Here is a 17,027-nt window from a genome sequence, read left to right on the forward strand (position 1 = left end):
ATTGGAAGCTCCTTGGAGGCAGGGCTTCTTCCCAACTCCCTGGCAGAGGGTCATTAAATATTTATTAAACAAAGCACTACATTTCACGAACGATATGGCATTCCGCCGGTTACAAGTATTCCCAATCAGCCCACACATTCAGCATACAAACTATGCCTTTAACAGGTAGCCAAATACTATGACTTCCGGGTGGGCCATGGTGACGCAACCAAGGGAAAGTCAGGAGGTACGGGCAACTAACTCTTGACGTATTTCCGGCGCGACGCTTACCCTCCACGCCGGGACTGGGCTGTGGGGGAGGGAGGCGGCTAGTAGACTTTTAGCGCCTTTTCTGGCGGCGGTAGATTTGAAGCGCTTTAAGGGACCGGACCCCGGGAAGACGAGACTGTACTGGTGCAGGTAGGAGGCGCGAGGCCCGTGCTGTTTCGGTGGCGTCCTTTGCAGCAATACTGGGTACGATAGCAGTAAGGGCCCGGGAAGAGGGGCGGAGCTGACGCGACAGGCCCGGCTGGGTTAACCGTCTTCTCTCGAGGTATCGGAGCTGCTTGAGCTCGGAGGGGGCCCTTGAGTATTGCGGCTCTGGCTTTGCAGTTCTTGCAGCCGGAGAAGGCCTCCAGCCGAGCTTCCTGGGCCTGAGAAACGTTCCTCCTCCTACCAGCTCCGGCCCTCCCCATTCGGCGCACACCTCCCTTCCTGACGCATTTTGCCGCACAAGCTGTAATATGGCGGCAGCGACGGCGGCCTGAGCTCTAGGGAGCCAGGGTGATTCTTGGTGCTTCAAAATTGTAAGACTGAGCACTGCTGCGGGGTAGGTGGAAGGGTTGATGGGGGAGGAGGACGCGCAGCCTGAAGTCCTGTCAGGTTAAGGTTGGAGAGTGGCGGACGAGGAACCTGAATCACAGGGGTTAATATAACTAGATTGAAGACAGCTTTCTTCCTACTCCGACCTTTCCTCTTAAAGATAGCGGCTACCGTGAATAGTTAAGTGGTACAGGCCACAGGCCTCTTAGTTGAGCGTTTTCTTAAGACACAGACCCAGGGTCTTATCCTTGAACTGTCGCGAAGTTCTCCCCCATGTTCCCAAGGAACTGAGTGGCGCAGACCTTTTAGGAGGGGATCGAAATTACTCATTAGGAGGAGAATGATGGCTTTGGAGCCCCCTGTGCCTTAGAGGAACTGTATCTTATTTGGCCTTTCTCGGCTGCTGACCGAAAGGTGGGTAATTCGAATCCACCAGGCGGTCCTTGAAAACCCCGTGGGGCAGTTCTGCTCTGTCCTGTAGGGTCGCTATGGGTCGGAATCGACTGGACGGCGATGGATTTTAGTCTTTTAAGGAGCTAAGTTAACGTCTGCGGGAATGCAGAACGCCCGGTCGTTTTGGAAATATTATAAAAGCACCATTTTGTGGGTTGATTTTAGTTTCTTTTTCACATCAGTACTTTCTGTGCAGTATATATACCAAGTTTTTTGCAGTGGTGATCACAAATAAGTTAAAGAAGCAATTAGATGTTTCGGAAATTTGGGGGTCTGATATTAACTTTAAGTAGCTAAAATCTCATAGAAAAAATATATATCGGTAAAAGAGGATGATGAGTAATTGCTAGTTCATAACAATGATATTTGAGGGGGAAGGGCAGTGATCATTTTATCAGTTCTTAAATAGTGCTATACCGAAAAAAAACAAAACCGCTGTCGTCGAGTCGATTCCGACTCATAGCGACCCTATAGGACAGAGTAGTACTGCCCCATAGAGTTTCCAAGGAGCGCCTGGTGGACTCGAACTGCCGACCATTTTGTTAGCAGCCATAGCACCTAACCATTACGCCACCAGGGTTTCCGAAATAGTGCTATGGAGTCCAGAAAAGCCTCAGATATGTACAATAGCTGCTTCTCATTCAGGTTTTCTATCTACATGTAAACGTACCCTTTTAGCACTACCCCCTCCGCCCTTTTTTTTTCTCGAAATTTTAATGTTTGCGATAGAATTGTTTCTCTAACAAATTACGTATTTCCTGGTCTTAAACAGGGTGCATTGTACATTGTTTAATGTCTTCTTTATAATTTGGAGTTACTGGTGCCCTGAATACTAATGGATCTTGTAGGATTCTGTGCTTTTAAATCGTGTTTGCTTTTTAAGGCTTTTATATATTTTCTGCAGTTAGTTGTCAGGGCTGCCTTCCCTTGCTGTCGGGGGACAAGTATGCAAACTCCTAGGTTAGAAAATTTAGATTTGTTATTGGCTCAACCATCTTTCTGAGCCTCAGTTTCTTGATGTGTAAAAAGATTATTTCCAACTACCATCAGCTCTGGGCTTGAAAAATAAATATTAAAGTTTGTTAAAATTGTGTGTAAAATCGGCTTTCAGTGAGAACTCAGAAGTTCTGTGAGTGAAGAGCGTTTGTTATATTTATTTTTACTTCTTTATTTTTCGGTGTTATTGTGGTCTTTCAGTATCCGTGGCCTCTACATAAATCTTTGTTATCTGTCTTTTTGTAATTTTGCATATTTTAAATTAGGGTTTTTTTTTTTTTTTAAGTCAGCATGCCATTCTTTATGCAAAAGGAAAGTAGTAACCATTTTTAATAGGCTGAATAGTTCTGTTAGTTACCATGACAATATCTGCAATTAATTCTTTCAGTAGTTGCTTCTTAGGAAATACATGTTGACTGTTTCCTTCATTATTTTACTAATAGGGTAGTTCAACAGGATTATAATGTGTTACCTATTTTTAATATTCCAGTGTACCAGTGTGTCTTGTTATATGTAGTAATTCAAGTGATTTGAAGGGATTGTTGAAAATCTTTCTTCTACATTGTGGTATTTTGTTTTGTTTGGTTTTAATACTAGCATTGAGTTTCAGTTTTCATTTGGTTTAACTGTCAGTAGTTTTGCCCTAGTTTAATGCATATACAATCTCCTTAAGAACCCATTTAGTATATTTTTATTTCTGTAAGGGAGAACTTAACGTCTTGAAATTTACTACAGTCAGTACTATAAATATTAAGAGAGAACTGCTATTACTGGGACTTTGTACTCTTAGCACTAGACAGGAATGCTTTTGCACTGTTTGAGTTTGAGTAATGTCATAAAACGATTGCCAGCCTCTTACTGAAATTTCTTGTTGTTAGTTGCCCTCAAGTTGGCCCCTGACTCTTGGAGACCCATGCCAAATGGCATGGAGTCTTTGGGATCCATGGGGTTTTCATTAGCTGGTTTTTCAGAAGTGGATTACCAGGCCTCTCTTCCTAGTCTGTCTTAGTCTGGAAGCGCCACTGAAACCTGTTCAGCATCATAACAACACGCAAGCCTCCACTGACAGGAAGGTGGTGGCTGTGCTTGAGGTGGATTGGCTGGGAATCGAACCCAGGCATGAAGGGCAAGAATTCTGCCACTGAATTTAACTATGTAATGTTAATTTGCTCATGGAGGCAGCAGTCAGGAAATTGAACACAGCATTACATTAGGCAAATCTGCTGCAAAGTACCTCTTTAAAGTGTTAAAAAGCAAAGGCGTCACTTTAAGGACTAAGGTGCGCTTCACCCAAGCCACAGTGTTTTCAGTCACCTCATGTGCATGTGAAAGTTGAACAATGAATAAAGAAGACCAAAGAAGAATTGATGCCTTTGGATTACGGTGTTGGCAAAGAATATTGGATATACTGTGGACTGTCAGAAGAACGAACGAATCTGTCTTGGGAGAAGTACGGTCACACTGCTCCTTAGGAGTGAGGATGACGAGACTTGTCTCCGGTACTTTGAACATGTGATCAGGAGGGATCAGTCCCTGAAGAAGGACATCATGCTTGGTAAAGTAGAGAGTTAGTAAAAAAGAGAAGGACCCTCAATGAGGTGGATTAACACAGTGTTTGCAACAATGGGCTCAAGCATAACAGCGATTGTGAGGGTGGCACAGAACTGGGCAATGTTCTGTTGTTCATAGGGTCACTCTGAGTTGGAACTGACTGTATGACACCTGACAGCAATATTTACTTATAAGTGTAAACATCAGTCTTCAATATTAAAATGCCTATTTTTAAAACATGAATGATTGCTTAACTCATTGATTTTTGAAATGAATAAAGTTAAAAAAAAGTTTGTATAGTGGTCATAGATAGAGGAGCCCTGGTGGTCAGTGATTAAGTGCTTGGCTACTAACTGAAAGGTTGGCAGTTGGAACCCACCAGCCGCTCCATGGGAGAAAGATGTGGCATTTTGCTTCCCTAAAGATTATAGCCTGGAAGCCCTAGGGGGAAGTTCCAGACTGTCTGTAGGGTCACTATGAGTGAGAATTTGCTCAACAGCATACAGCAACATAGTGGTCATATGGTAAAGTAAAATTACATGAGTCATTATCTGGAATATGGGTGGTGCAAAAAGTTAAGCACTCGACTACTAGTGGAAAGGTTACCGGTTTGAAAACTCACCAGCGTCACCTTGGAAGACAGGCATGGCAGTCTGCTTCTGAAAAGTCACAGCCTAGAAAATCGTATGGAGCAGGTCTACTCTGCATACATGGGGTCACCATGAGTTGGAATCGATTCACCGGCAACTAACAAGCTAGTTTCTACAGTGAAGTTGTAGAGAGTACTAAACCAGAAAACTTGCTTTTTTCCACTTGTAATATGAGACAGTCACTTCAGCTCTCTAGTCCTCTTGTTCTTAATCTATAAAATGAGAAGGTTGGACCAGGTTGTCGATAAGGTTTCTTCAAACTCAAAAGTCTATAATTCTTTATGTAGGGATTACTGGATTGAATAATGAGGGGCTAGGTATGTCTCTGAAGAAGCAGAATAAATTTATCATTGTGAGAACTTAAGTAATTGCAGAACTATAATATTTTAGAGTATTGACAGGTGTTTCCCAGTTAGTATTTGCTGTTTTGTTTTGGAGCTAGCATGTTGTTGAGTGCTGTCAGATCAATTTTCGGCTCACAGCAACTTCAAATGACAGAGTAGAAGTGCCCCAGAGGGTTTTCTATGCTGTAATCCTTTTTTTTTTAAGTAAATATTTTGTTGTGTTTTTGGAGAAGATTTACATAGCAAATTAGGTTCTCGTGTAACAATTTCTATAATATTTCTTGGTATTGTTTATACTTTTCATAATGTGTCAGCATTCTCATTTCTATTCTGGTTGTTCTGTTTCTATTAATCTAGCTTCCTTGTCCTCCCTTATGTTATCATTTTTGGCCTAGGGTAAATGTTGACTGTTAGATCTCATTTAGATGATTGTTTAGAGGAGCACAGTACTCAGGGGTGATATTTATTTTACGAGCCACTCTGTCTTTTGGCTGATAGGTGGCCACCGACAGTGGTTTGAGTTCCAAGTTTAAAAGGCATCCTAGGGCGATAGTCTCACGGATTCCTCTAGATTCTACCTGTCTAGTAAGTCTGGCCTTTTTTAGGAAATTGTGTTTTGTTCTACATTTTTCTTCCATTCTATCCAATACCATCGTATTGTGTCCCTGATCAGAACGGTCAGTAGTGGTAGGTGGGCACGATCTAGTTCTTCTGGTCTCAGGGTAGGTGAGGCTGGGTTCGTGAAACTGTTAGTCCTGTAGACTAGTTTCTTCTTTGAGTCTTTGGTTTTCTTCTTTCTCTTTTGCCCCAAACGCGTAGAGACCAATAGTGGTATTGTAGATAGCCGCTCACAAACTTTTTAAGGCCCCAGACGCTACTTACCAACTTTAGCATGTAAAGTTGCCTGAGTTGCCTCATGACTTGCCCCATGAGACTGGTCCTAAGTTGCCTTACGAGACTGTGGTCCTCAAACCTGATAAACCAATCCCTCAAGGTATTTGGCTGTGTCTAGGAAGTATCCATAATTGTGTCTTCAGTGTGCTTTATTTTATATATGAATATATATACAGCACACGCAAACATGCCTGTAGATACACAGTCATGCACTGCATAACATCAGTTCGGGCTAATTCCAACTGAATATACATCCGTGGTCCTGTAGGATTATACATATATTTTTCTATGCATATAAAACACTTCCAAAATGTGCAGCGTTTTCATGAGTGTCACAAAGTAGTGTGTGCATTTTTACTATAAGCCATTGTATTTAGCTCAAATTTTTAACATAATAGACTTTATTGCAGTCCATTCTTAAGTACGAGTTATCCCCAAGTCAGGTGTTCATAACTCGAAGACTGCCTGTTCATAATACGTTGTTCGCATAACACCCACATCACGTAACATCCTATTTTGTGGGATGTGCCGTGACTGGTAAGTGACACATGACTGCATAAAGTATGCGTTATCAACTTGTGTAACCACACACATTTTTTCGTTGTTATTAATGTTGCAAAATTGTATATGTTGTGGTAGGCTCTAATCTTTACAGAAGCAGATTGCCAGGTCCTTCTCCCACAGAGCTACTGGGTGGGTTTGAACCTCCAGCCTTTGAGTTAGCAGCCTAATGCCTAACCTTTTGCACCACCAGGGCTCCTTTGGTACTAACATGATTGTACTGTATTTGTATGTCTCTCAGGTTGTATATGTAAAAAGTGTATGATGTCCTTATTTAACACTGAACTTGGCAACGTTACAGCTTGGCCCGTTCTAGATTTTCTGAAGGACTTAATATAAGAAGTGTTTATACTCTGTTAATTGTATTCCTACCAGGCCAATGGTTTGTGACTATCTGTCAGATGTTAATCGAAGGGACATTATGTGGAAGACCATAGTTGTCTTTCTTGACACTCAGCTCAAGATGTTAGCTGTTTTTACTTACTTCATTAGTAACTCGGCATTCATAAATGTACTTAAATGTTTTTAAAGCAACCCATTTTCATTTCTAATTTGATCTCTGAGCACTGTATTGGGGATGGAGTAGAGAGGTTGGTATGAATGTTAGATTGCCTTCCTTGAAAGTAGTCTTCAAGATCTGCTATAATTTGAATTAGTTTAATTTATATGATTGCGCTTAGGGGTAGAAATCTCGTGTAAAAATTGTAACCTGTTTTACTTAAACTTAAGCAATGAGAACTTCCCATCTTTGTTTCTTGGTCCTGAACTGAAGGTGCTCCCTCTTACAGTGGATTCTTTCAGAACAAAACAAAACCAAAAACCCCAGCAATTTTCTTAATAGAACGCAGGCCCAGGACCCAGAACTAGGGAATGGGCTCTGTTTCAATTGTGTATTGGGCTGGGAAAGTCATTCCAAAAAACTGGTTACCGTTTAGTCAGTTCCGACTCAGGGCGACCCCACGTGTGTCAGAGTAGAACTGTGCTCCATAGGGTTTTCAATGCCTCATTTTTAGGAAGTAGATCACCAGGCCTTCTGAGGTGCCTTCGTGTGGACTTGAACTGCCAACCTTAAGCAAACTTAAGCAGTACTCCTAACTGTTTGTGCCACTCACGGACTCTGAGAGTATGGTTATCGGTAGACAGTGGGCGAACTTATTGACTACAGATGAATATTAACAGTACCCCATGTGAACAGCAGTACACATGGGGAAAAAGCATGGAATTATGCTTTGTGCAAGAGTGGAAACTCTGGTGGCATAGTGGTTAAGTGCTACGGCTGCCAACCAAAAGGTTGGCAGTTCAAATCCACCAGGCACTCCTTGGAAACCCTATGGAGCAGTTCCACTCTTATAGGGTCACTGTGAGTCAGAATCGACTCAATGGCAACAGGTTTTAAACAAGAGTACAGTTTTTGCTCTCACCTGGATTAGCTAGTGTTCTTTGTATTTGGTCGTTGTGGCTCTGGGCCAGGTACTGTGCTTGCTGTTGAAGACACAAAGGTTCTGAGTTCAAGGAGTTTACAGAGAAGTTCATAAATTGAGAACAGTATTCAACATGGGAGGATCAGAGCCAAGGTGAACTTCCCAGAGTGTACTCTGGCTAAGCAGAATCTTTAAGTATATCCAAAAATTAACTAGGGGAATCAGAAGGGGCAAAAGACTTGCTTAGCATCTTAATAGTTAAAAAGGGTTTACTGTCTACTTTTTCAAGACTCAAGCCTCAGTGCTATGCTGACTCCCTCATACTGTGTGAAACTTCCAGATAACTCTTCTAATGTAAAAAAGTCACTGCATTAGTTATTGCTTGATTACAAATACCGTGTCCTTTACCATACATTTTAAAATTAGTTGTCTATGTCTTTGGTCTGCTTTTCCTTGACATCCTTCAGTCATGCCATTTTAGGGTAAATGGGGAAATTATTTAAGTATGAAACCACAAGATTATATTATTTTTACATGTAAACTTGTTACCTCTCACTGATATTTTTTATGAAATGTATTTGTTGAAGAAATTTATAAATATAAGCATTCCATAAAATCTTTGAGATTTGTGATATATATCTATTACTTGCACACAAAGGCGAATGGTATTTTTGATTGAAAACAACATATTATAATCTGTCTGCATAGAAAAAAGTAGAAGAATATGCATAAAAATACTGAAGTTATATCTAAGTGTTAGCATTATGGTTTTTTTATTTTACGTATTTTTGTATGATTAATTTTTTTTCAGTGAGCTTATTTATTAAGATAAGTATATATTCATTACTAAAAAAGTAGATTCAATTAGGTGTCACACACTCAGATTTCTGAAGGCAGGTGAGTGCCTGAGGTCAGGTAGGTAATAAATGCAAACAGTGAGTTAGGTAATAGTGGGAACCAGTTCATACTCTAACATGTGTTTCTCACCTGTGGGGTCAGAAGACTATGCTGATTGTTGTACAGAAATTGTCCGTATTGCCAGATTGATGTTTTTTGTTTTTTCAAGAAAAATTCAATCTGGATTTTCTAGAAATAGCTGCAGCTCATTCAGATTAAACAAATTGGCAGCAAACATATCACCTGCAGCCTACCCCCTGAAAACTTTGATTATTTTATAGTATTACTAAACTATTCATGAATGTTTTCATTGAAAATTGCATGAACTCAATTTTTCTTTTAATCGTATTTCTGGTGTTTCTCAACACTATTTTCCTTTTTTCATGAAAGAATAAAAAGTTGACCAGATGTTTATGTGATTTTATGTTTTACTTAGTGATACCAAGAAATCATAATTGTAGAGGAACTACTGTGTCCTATTTCTAATTAAATAAAACCTGATTTTTTTTTTTTTTTTTCACTTATATGAGACCAAGCAGTCAACATTAACTCAAAAGTAAAGATGAGAAGGCAAGGGGGCAGGAAAACTAGATTTCTGGAGATGGAACAACCAAAATGGAAATAATGAGAAAGTTGACACGCTGTGAAAAATGTAACCAGGGTCACTGAACAAATTGTATAGAAATTGTTAAATGGGAACCTAACTGACTGTGTGAACGTTCACCAGAAACACAATAAAATATTTCTAAGAATAAATAAATAAACCCCTGATTTTAGTAATATTAGAAACTACATAGTATGTGAGCCATATTTTGTGTCACCATTGTTCTTCATTAGCTGCTAATATGGATCCTTTACGTACTCATGGGGTTCGTGTAGTACTTTTAATAATAATTTGCTCTTTAATTTTTCTTAAATTTAAGGTGTATTTGATTTGTCATTTCAAGATAACTAATTTTAATCAGTTTCTATGAAAAATATATCTTTGGTTGATACAATCTAAGTACATGTTACAGTGAAACCTGTGAGAGCCGAAACTCGACTGGACTGCCTTGTTTTTCCAGGTCTCAGAAGCTGTCCACCTTTGACAGGATGCTGTCTTACCACTTTCCTATTGTTCTCTATTAGTGGAAAATAATTTTCCTTCTGTAACAGGTTTCTACCTTACACAGGTTCCACCCTTCTCAGGTTTCACTGTATAACCACTTACAGATTCCTACATTATAATTTTAAGAGATGCAATTTTTTATTATGATTTTCTTCTTTATAACAATTGCGTTTATTAAAGGAAAGTAGAAGTACAGTGGGGCAAATGCCCTCTCTAGTATCACAACTAAACACAATAATTATTTCCTTTTAGTCTTTTTTTTTTTTTTTTTTTCATTTGTAAATCTTTCCTTGACTTTGAGGGTTGGCAGTAGTTTACATGAAAATGATACTGCATATACTGTTTTCTACCATGATTATTTCTAGTTAACAAATCATGAACACTTTGAAATTTTTAATTACCCTTAAACCCATGGCCCAAATATTATCATTCTTAATATTTTGATGTAAATCCTGTCTTTTTTTTTTTCTGTGAATGCTGATAGGTATAAAACTGCAGTTTTATGGACAGCACTGTTTACTCACTTGCCTTTTTTTTTTTTATTGTGCTTTAAGTGAAAGTTGATAATTCAAGTCAGTTTCTCATACAAAAACTTAACACATACATTGTTATTTGACCCTATAGTTGCTCTCCCTATAATGTGACAGCACCCTCCTCCTCTGCACCCTGTATTTCCTGTGTCCATTCAGCCAGCTCCTGTCCCTCTCTGCCTTCTCATCTCGCTTCCAGACAGGAGTTGCCCACATAGTCTCATGTGTCTACTTGAGCCAAGAAGCACACTCCCCACCAGTATCATTTTATGTCTTATAGTCCATTCTATAACTTGCCTTTTTAAAAAATATGAATATTCTCTTATGTTCATTAATCATCTTTGATAACTTTTTCAGTTTTATCTTTAAAATAATTTTAATAGATAAAATATTCATGTGGTATAAAATTGAAAAGGTACACAAGGTTCTACAGCAAAACTGTCTTCCTCTTACCCCTCTCTCCCAGTTGCCTTTTCCACCTGATAAGTCTGCATCATAGAAGCAGATACATACATGGTAGATTTTGTTGTTGTTGTTCCTTTTAAAAATACATAAAGAACAAATGGAACCAGGGAACCCGGGGTGGAAAATGAAATGGGGAAAGTGCTAACACAATGCAGGATTGCAACGAATGTCATGAAATGATTTGTGTATAAAATTTTGAAAGAGAAACTAATTTGCTCTGTAAACTTTGACCTAAAGTGCAATAATAATAATAATAAAATAAAAATACACAAACACTTTTCTGTACTTTGCTTTCCTTTTTTAACTTAACAAAGTGTCCTGAGAATGTTGTCATTATTAGCTGCTATCCACTTGGCCCCCCATCTCATGGTGACCCAATGCACAACAGAATGAAACACTGCCCGGTCCTGATCCATCTCCATGATCTTTGGGGATTGAACCGTTTTGAACCATAGGGGTTCATTGGCTGATTTTCAAAAATAGATCGCCAAGCCTTTCTCTCACGTCCGTCTTAGTCAGGAAGCTCCACTGAACCCTGTTCATTACTATAGCAATGCGCAAGCCTCTGCTGACAGACAGGTGGTGGTTGCCTATGAGGTGCATTGCTGGGAATCAACCTGGGGTCTCCTCCATGGAAGGCAAGAATTCTGCAACTGACCATGTCTTGGAGATTGCTGTACATAAACAGCATCCTCATTCTTTTTTTTTTTATAACGGCATGCATTGTACATTGGACAGATGTACTATGATTTGTATAATCAGTCACTCTCTGGTGGATATTTACATTTGTAGCCTTTTATTACTACAGTGGTACACATAATCCTGTATAGATCTCATTTTGCAAATGTGTAGTATGTACATAAATTCCTGGAAGTGGAGTTACTGGGTCAGAGGGTGTTTAATGCATTTGTAATATTGATACATGTCATCAGATTTCAAAAGGATTTTATTAGTTTACCCCTTTACCAGCAACAATAATGTTTGAGGTCAGTATTTCTTTTTTTTTTTTTTGGTCAATCTGATAGGTGAAGATTGTTATCTCCATGTAATTTAAATGTGTTAGAATATGATTTCCAGTGGCTATATAGCATTCCATTTCATGGGGATACCATTTACTTATCCATTCCGTATTACTGTACAAGCAGTTTATTTTTTATTTTACTATTGTAAACAGTGCTGCAGTGACAGTCCTTATGTGTGCATTTTTTCATACTTAAAATCCTTTTAACTATATAGTAATACTTATTGTGTGCCAGCTCGTTGATTCCCACTCAGCAACCTTATATGACAGAGTAGAACTGCCACATAGGTTTCCAAGGACCGCCTGGTGGATTTGAACCACCGGCTCTTTGTTTAGCAGCCTGAGCTCTTAACCAGTATGCCACGAGGGCTCCATAGTAATATTGGTATCTTTCAGTTAGCATTTAGCAAACATTTTTGCCATATTTTTTCTTAAAACTCAAGTATTTTCATAGGCAGCACAATAGTCCATCATTTTTCTCTCCTTCCACAATTTTCTTAACTGTGTGTTAGACATTTAAGTTGTTTCTAATTGTCTGCTACTATAAAATAAAACCCAGAGGAAATTTCATTTAAGATGGTTGCTTTTACAGAGATCCCAAGAGGTAGAATTACTAGTGTTAAAGAGCAGAATGAATATATTTAAAGTTTTTGGTCTATAATGCATTGTTGCTTGACAGAATTGTTGATACAGTTTATATTTTCACCTTGCCTTACTTTCCCCAGTATTGAATTTTTATTTTTTGCCAATTTGGTAAGTGAAAATCATTTATGTATTAATTTTCTTTTCTTTGATTAGTAGTGAGCTTACTCTCTTCCACACTGTCCCCTCATTTTTTGTAGTTGTCATGTTCCCTTGGATAGCCTTTGTACATTTATTGTGTGGTATATAAGCTCTCTGGTAGTGGTTCTTGAGAGCTTTTTTTAGTTGTCACAGCAACTAACATTTAGTAGTCAGGGCCTAAGGGTGTTTAATGAATGGGACAGTCCTACACAGTGAAGAATTGTTCTAGTCAAATGCCACTGGTACCCCCACTGATGTTAATTTCATTAAGAAAATTAACACGTTGTCATATTTGTTGAAAGTATTTTCTTTAAATTTTTACTTTTCAATTTCTTTGACAAAAATATTTAATCTTTCATGAGGTCAAATCTATTTATCTGCATCATTTATTTCATTATTAGTGAACTTAAAAAGTTACTGAATATCCAGAGTTTAAGTAAATAGTCACATATACCTTTCTTCGTCTTTCTTTTTTGGGAGGTACACAGTTCTGTGAAAAGAAAAACCATCCCCTAACACGTTTTCTGAGATCTTCCAGGCTTAAATACTAAACACAGTAGTAATCGTGAAAGTTTGACACCGTTAAAAATATATCAGTTCAGATTTATTTTGAGTGCTCTTTTAAAGAATTTTTTTTTAAAGTCTGTATTGGTTGTAGAAAACATGGAAAATGCAAAAATTAAAAATCATCTATAATGCATTTACTTAGAGATTGTTGTTGTTCAGTGCTGTTGGGTCGGTTCTGACTCACAACGACGCTGTGTATAACAGAACAAAATATTGTCCGGTCCTGTGCCATCCTCGCAACTGTTGTTATGTTTGAGCCCATTGTTGAAGCCACTGTGTCAGTCCATCTCATTGAGGGTCTTCCTCTTTTTCAGTATCTTCTACTTTACCAAGCTTGATGCCCTTCTCCAGGGAACGGTCCTTCCTTATAACATGTCCAGAGTACGTGAGATGAAGTCTTGCCATCCTCACTTCTAAGGAGCATTCTGGCTATACTTCTTCCAAGACATATTTGTTTGTTCTTCTGGCAGTCCATAGTATATTCATTATTCCTCACCAACACCGTAATTCTAAGGCATCAGTTCTCCTTCAGCCTTCCTTATTCATTTGTCCAGCTTTCGCACACATATGAGGTGATTCAAAATACCATGATTTGGGTCAGGTGCACTTAGTCCTTAAAGTGACATCTTTGCTTTTTAACACTCCAAAGAGGTCTTTTGGAGCAGGTTTGCCCAAAATGTCCTTTGATTTCTCGATTGCTGCTTCTGTGAGTGTTGATTGTGGATCCAAGTAAAATGAAGCCTTTGACAACTTCAGTCTTTTCTCCATTTATCATGATGTTGCTTATGGGTCCAGTTGTGAGGATTTTTGTTTTCATTATGTTGAGGTGTAATCGATACTGAAGTCTTTGATCTTCATCAGTAAGTGTTTCAAATCCTCTTTGCTTTCAGCAAGCAAGGTTGTGTTATTTGCATATCGCAGGTTGGTAATGAACCTTCCTCCAATCATGATGCCACCTTCTTCTTCATGCTGCCCAGCTTCCCAGATTATTTGCTCAGCATGCAGATTGAATGAATACAGTGAAAGGATACAACCCCGATGCATACCTTTCCTGATTTTAAACTATGCAGTATCCCCTTGTTCTATTCGAACGATTAACTCTTGGTCTCTGTACAGGTTTCTCATGAGCACAATAAAGTGTTCTGCAATTCCCATTCTTCCCAATGTTATCCATAATTTGTTATGATCCACACAGTTGAATGCCTTCGCATAGTCAAAACACAGGTAAACATCCTTCTAGTATTCTCTGCTTTCACCCAAGTCCGTCTGACATCAGCAATGATATCCCTTGTTTCACATCCTTTTCTGAATCCAGTTTGAATTTCTGGCAGTTCTCTGTTGATGTCCTGCTGCAGCCGCTTTTGAGTGATCTTCAGCAAAATTTTACTTGCATTTAATATTAATGGTATTGTTTGATAATACCCGCATTCTGTTGGATCACCTTTCTTTGGAGTGGGCACAAATATGGATCTCTTCCAGTCCATTGCCCAGGTAGCTGTCTTCCAAATTTCCTGGCATATACAAGTGAGAACTTCAGTGTTGCGTCTACTTGTTGAAACATCTCAGTTGGTATTCTGTCAATCCCTGGAGGCTTGTTTTTCACCAGTGCCTTCAGTGCAGCTTGTACTTCTTCCTTTGGCACCATTGGTTCCTGATCATATGCCACCTCCTGAAATGGGTGAACATGTACCCATTCTTTTTGGTACAGTGACTGCGTATTCCCTCCATCTTCTTTTGATGCTTCCTGCAACATTTTGCCCACAGAATGCTTCAGTATTGCAACTCGAGGCTTGAATTTTTTTTCAGTTCTTTCAGCTTGAGAAATGTTGAGCGTGTTCTTCCCTTTGGATTTTCTAACTCTGTGTCTTTGCATGTGTTATTATGATACTTTACTTTGTCTTCTCAAGCCACCCTTTGAAATCTCCTGATCAGCTCTTTTGCTTCATCATTTCTTCCGTTCACTTTAGTTACTCGATGTTCAAGAGCAAGTTTCAGAGTCTCTTCTGACTTCCATTTGGGTCTTTTTTTCTTGTCTTTTTACTGACCTCTTGCTTTCTTCATGTATGATGTCCTTGATGTCCTCCCATAACTTGTCTTTGGTCATTAGTGTTCAATGCATCAGATCTTTTCTTGAGATGGTCTCTAAATTCATGTGGGATATACACTTACAGGTGATTGGAATGGGAAAGTTGGAAACAAGAAGGATCTATAGTTGGAAAATATGGCCTTGGTGATAGAAACAATGCCGGAGAGCAAATGATAGAATTTTGCAAGACCAACGACTTCTTCTTTGCAAATATCTTCTTTCACCAACATAAATGGCAACTATACACATGGACCTCACCAGATGGAACACACAGAAATCAAATTGACGGAGGCAGAGCCAAGATGGCGGAATAGATACACTTCCGGCAAGCCCTATTTACAACAAAGACCTCAAAAAACAAGTGAAACAAGTATATTTGTGACAAGCAGGGAGCCCTGAGCATCAAAGGCAAGCTTAGACAATGAACTGAGGGGCAGAGGGAGGAAGAGACCATCCAGAAGTGGAGAGGAGTTACCGGACCTTAATCGTGGGGAGCCCTCAGGGACCATCCCCAGAGCAGCGGTGGCGGGCTGGTACTAGCGTTCGGCTGCAGTTTCCTCAGGGAAGAGCAGCCAGCCACACACCCTATTCACACCTCTGGAACGGGAGGAGAAGGGTGCTCTCGGCAAAAGCTAACTACTTGTGTATATTTAACTGCGCCACCCCCTCCCCTCACCCCAAGCTGGCTTCTTCGGCTGAATCCCTGGGCCTGAAATAGACCCTGGTGAGCACCTAGAGCCATCCTGCCGGCCTTGGGGAAGGAAAAAATTTGCAATTGGGGGGAAAAGATAATTTGCTAGCTCCATTAACCGGGGGAGCTCAGGGCAGAAGCGGCTCCTGTCCAGGCATAAACCGTCTGTGGACCTTGAGCACCTTTCCCTTCTGCATGGACCTGTGTGCCCTTGTTGGCAAACTTCAACTGTTTCAGCTGTGCGGAAGAGAGGTGGTTGTTTGATGTGTGACATTGCTTTGCCTATTAAACAAGGTCCTCACCTACCCACATCAGGGACCTAAGGACTGATAGCTCCACTCTGGTCACCTAGCCACCCGCGACAGGGGTCCAGACATAACTGGTACCTCCCAGTCCTTACAACCAAAAACGTTCGGTGCCCATGGTCCCTCTGAAGAACCCACCCACCAGCACGCTCTAGGGAACAGAAACGCGTTTTCCTCAGAGACACTTGGGGGTCGGTTCTCAGCCCCCTGCCTTGTTCAGAGCGTGACCCCCTGCTGCAATCAGATACCAGTATATGCACCAAGCACCCCTGCCCCTCTAAGACTGTAGGACAGAGCCTGTACCACACACTTGATGATCAGCTACCGGGAAACCTGAGCTGAATTTATACAAGAAAACTGAATGGAGTCCTAGACTGATACACCTGATAACAGCTCTAGCCAGCTGGGGACAGGACACCAGAGCTCCAAAGGTGAAAATAGTCAAGCTAGCTCACTCAAGCAACCCTTAGGGGTATACCAAAACAAAACAAAGCAAGCAACTATGACACAGTAAGCAAGCATAAACTAATACAATAACTTATAGTTGGTGGCTCGGAGACAACAGTCAATATCAAGTCACATAAAGAAACAGACCATGATCACCTCAACAGGCTCTCAAAACAAAGAATCCAGGGGTCTTCTAGATGAAAGTGCATTCCTGGAATTACCAGATGCAGAATACGAAAGTTTAATATACAGAACCCTTCAAGACATCAGGAAGGAAATGAGGCAATACACAGAACAAGCCAAGGAACACACAGATAAAGCAACTGAAAAAATTAGAAAGATTAGTCAGGAACATAAAGAAAAGTTTAATAAGCTGGAAAAATCCATAGACTGCAATCAGAAACTCAGAAGATTAACAATAAAATTACAGAATTAGACAACTCAGTAGAAAGTCAG

General features: G+C 39.8%; 1 protein-coding gene across 4 annotated transcripts in view; it reads left to right on the forward strand.

Moving 5' to 3' along the window:
• The first annotated feature begins 264 nt into the window (after window positions 1–264).
• The window catches only part of PPIG (peptidylprolyl isomerase G), a 63,735-nt gene continuing 46,972 nt past the window's right edge, over window positions 265–17,027 (forward strand). For 2 of the 4 annotated variants that reach the window (XM_049887383.1, XM_049887384.1), the window contains exon 1: window positions 265–399. The gene's annotated coding sequence lies outside the window, so the exon portion shown is untranslated. The other 2 variants (XM_049887386.1, XM_049887387.1) reach the window with 1 other exon arrangement.

Source organism: Elephas maximus, chromosome 6, assembly GCF_024166365.1.
Source record: "Elephas maximus indicus isolate mEleMax1 chromosome 6, mEleMax1 primary haplotype, whole genome shotgun sequence".
Lineage (NCBI taxonomy): Eukaryota > Metazoa > Chordata > Mammalia > Proboscidea > Elephantidae > Elephas > Elephas maximus.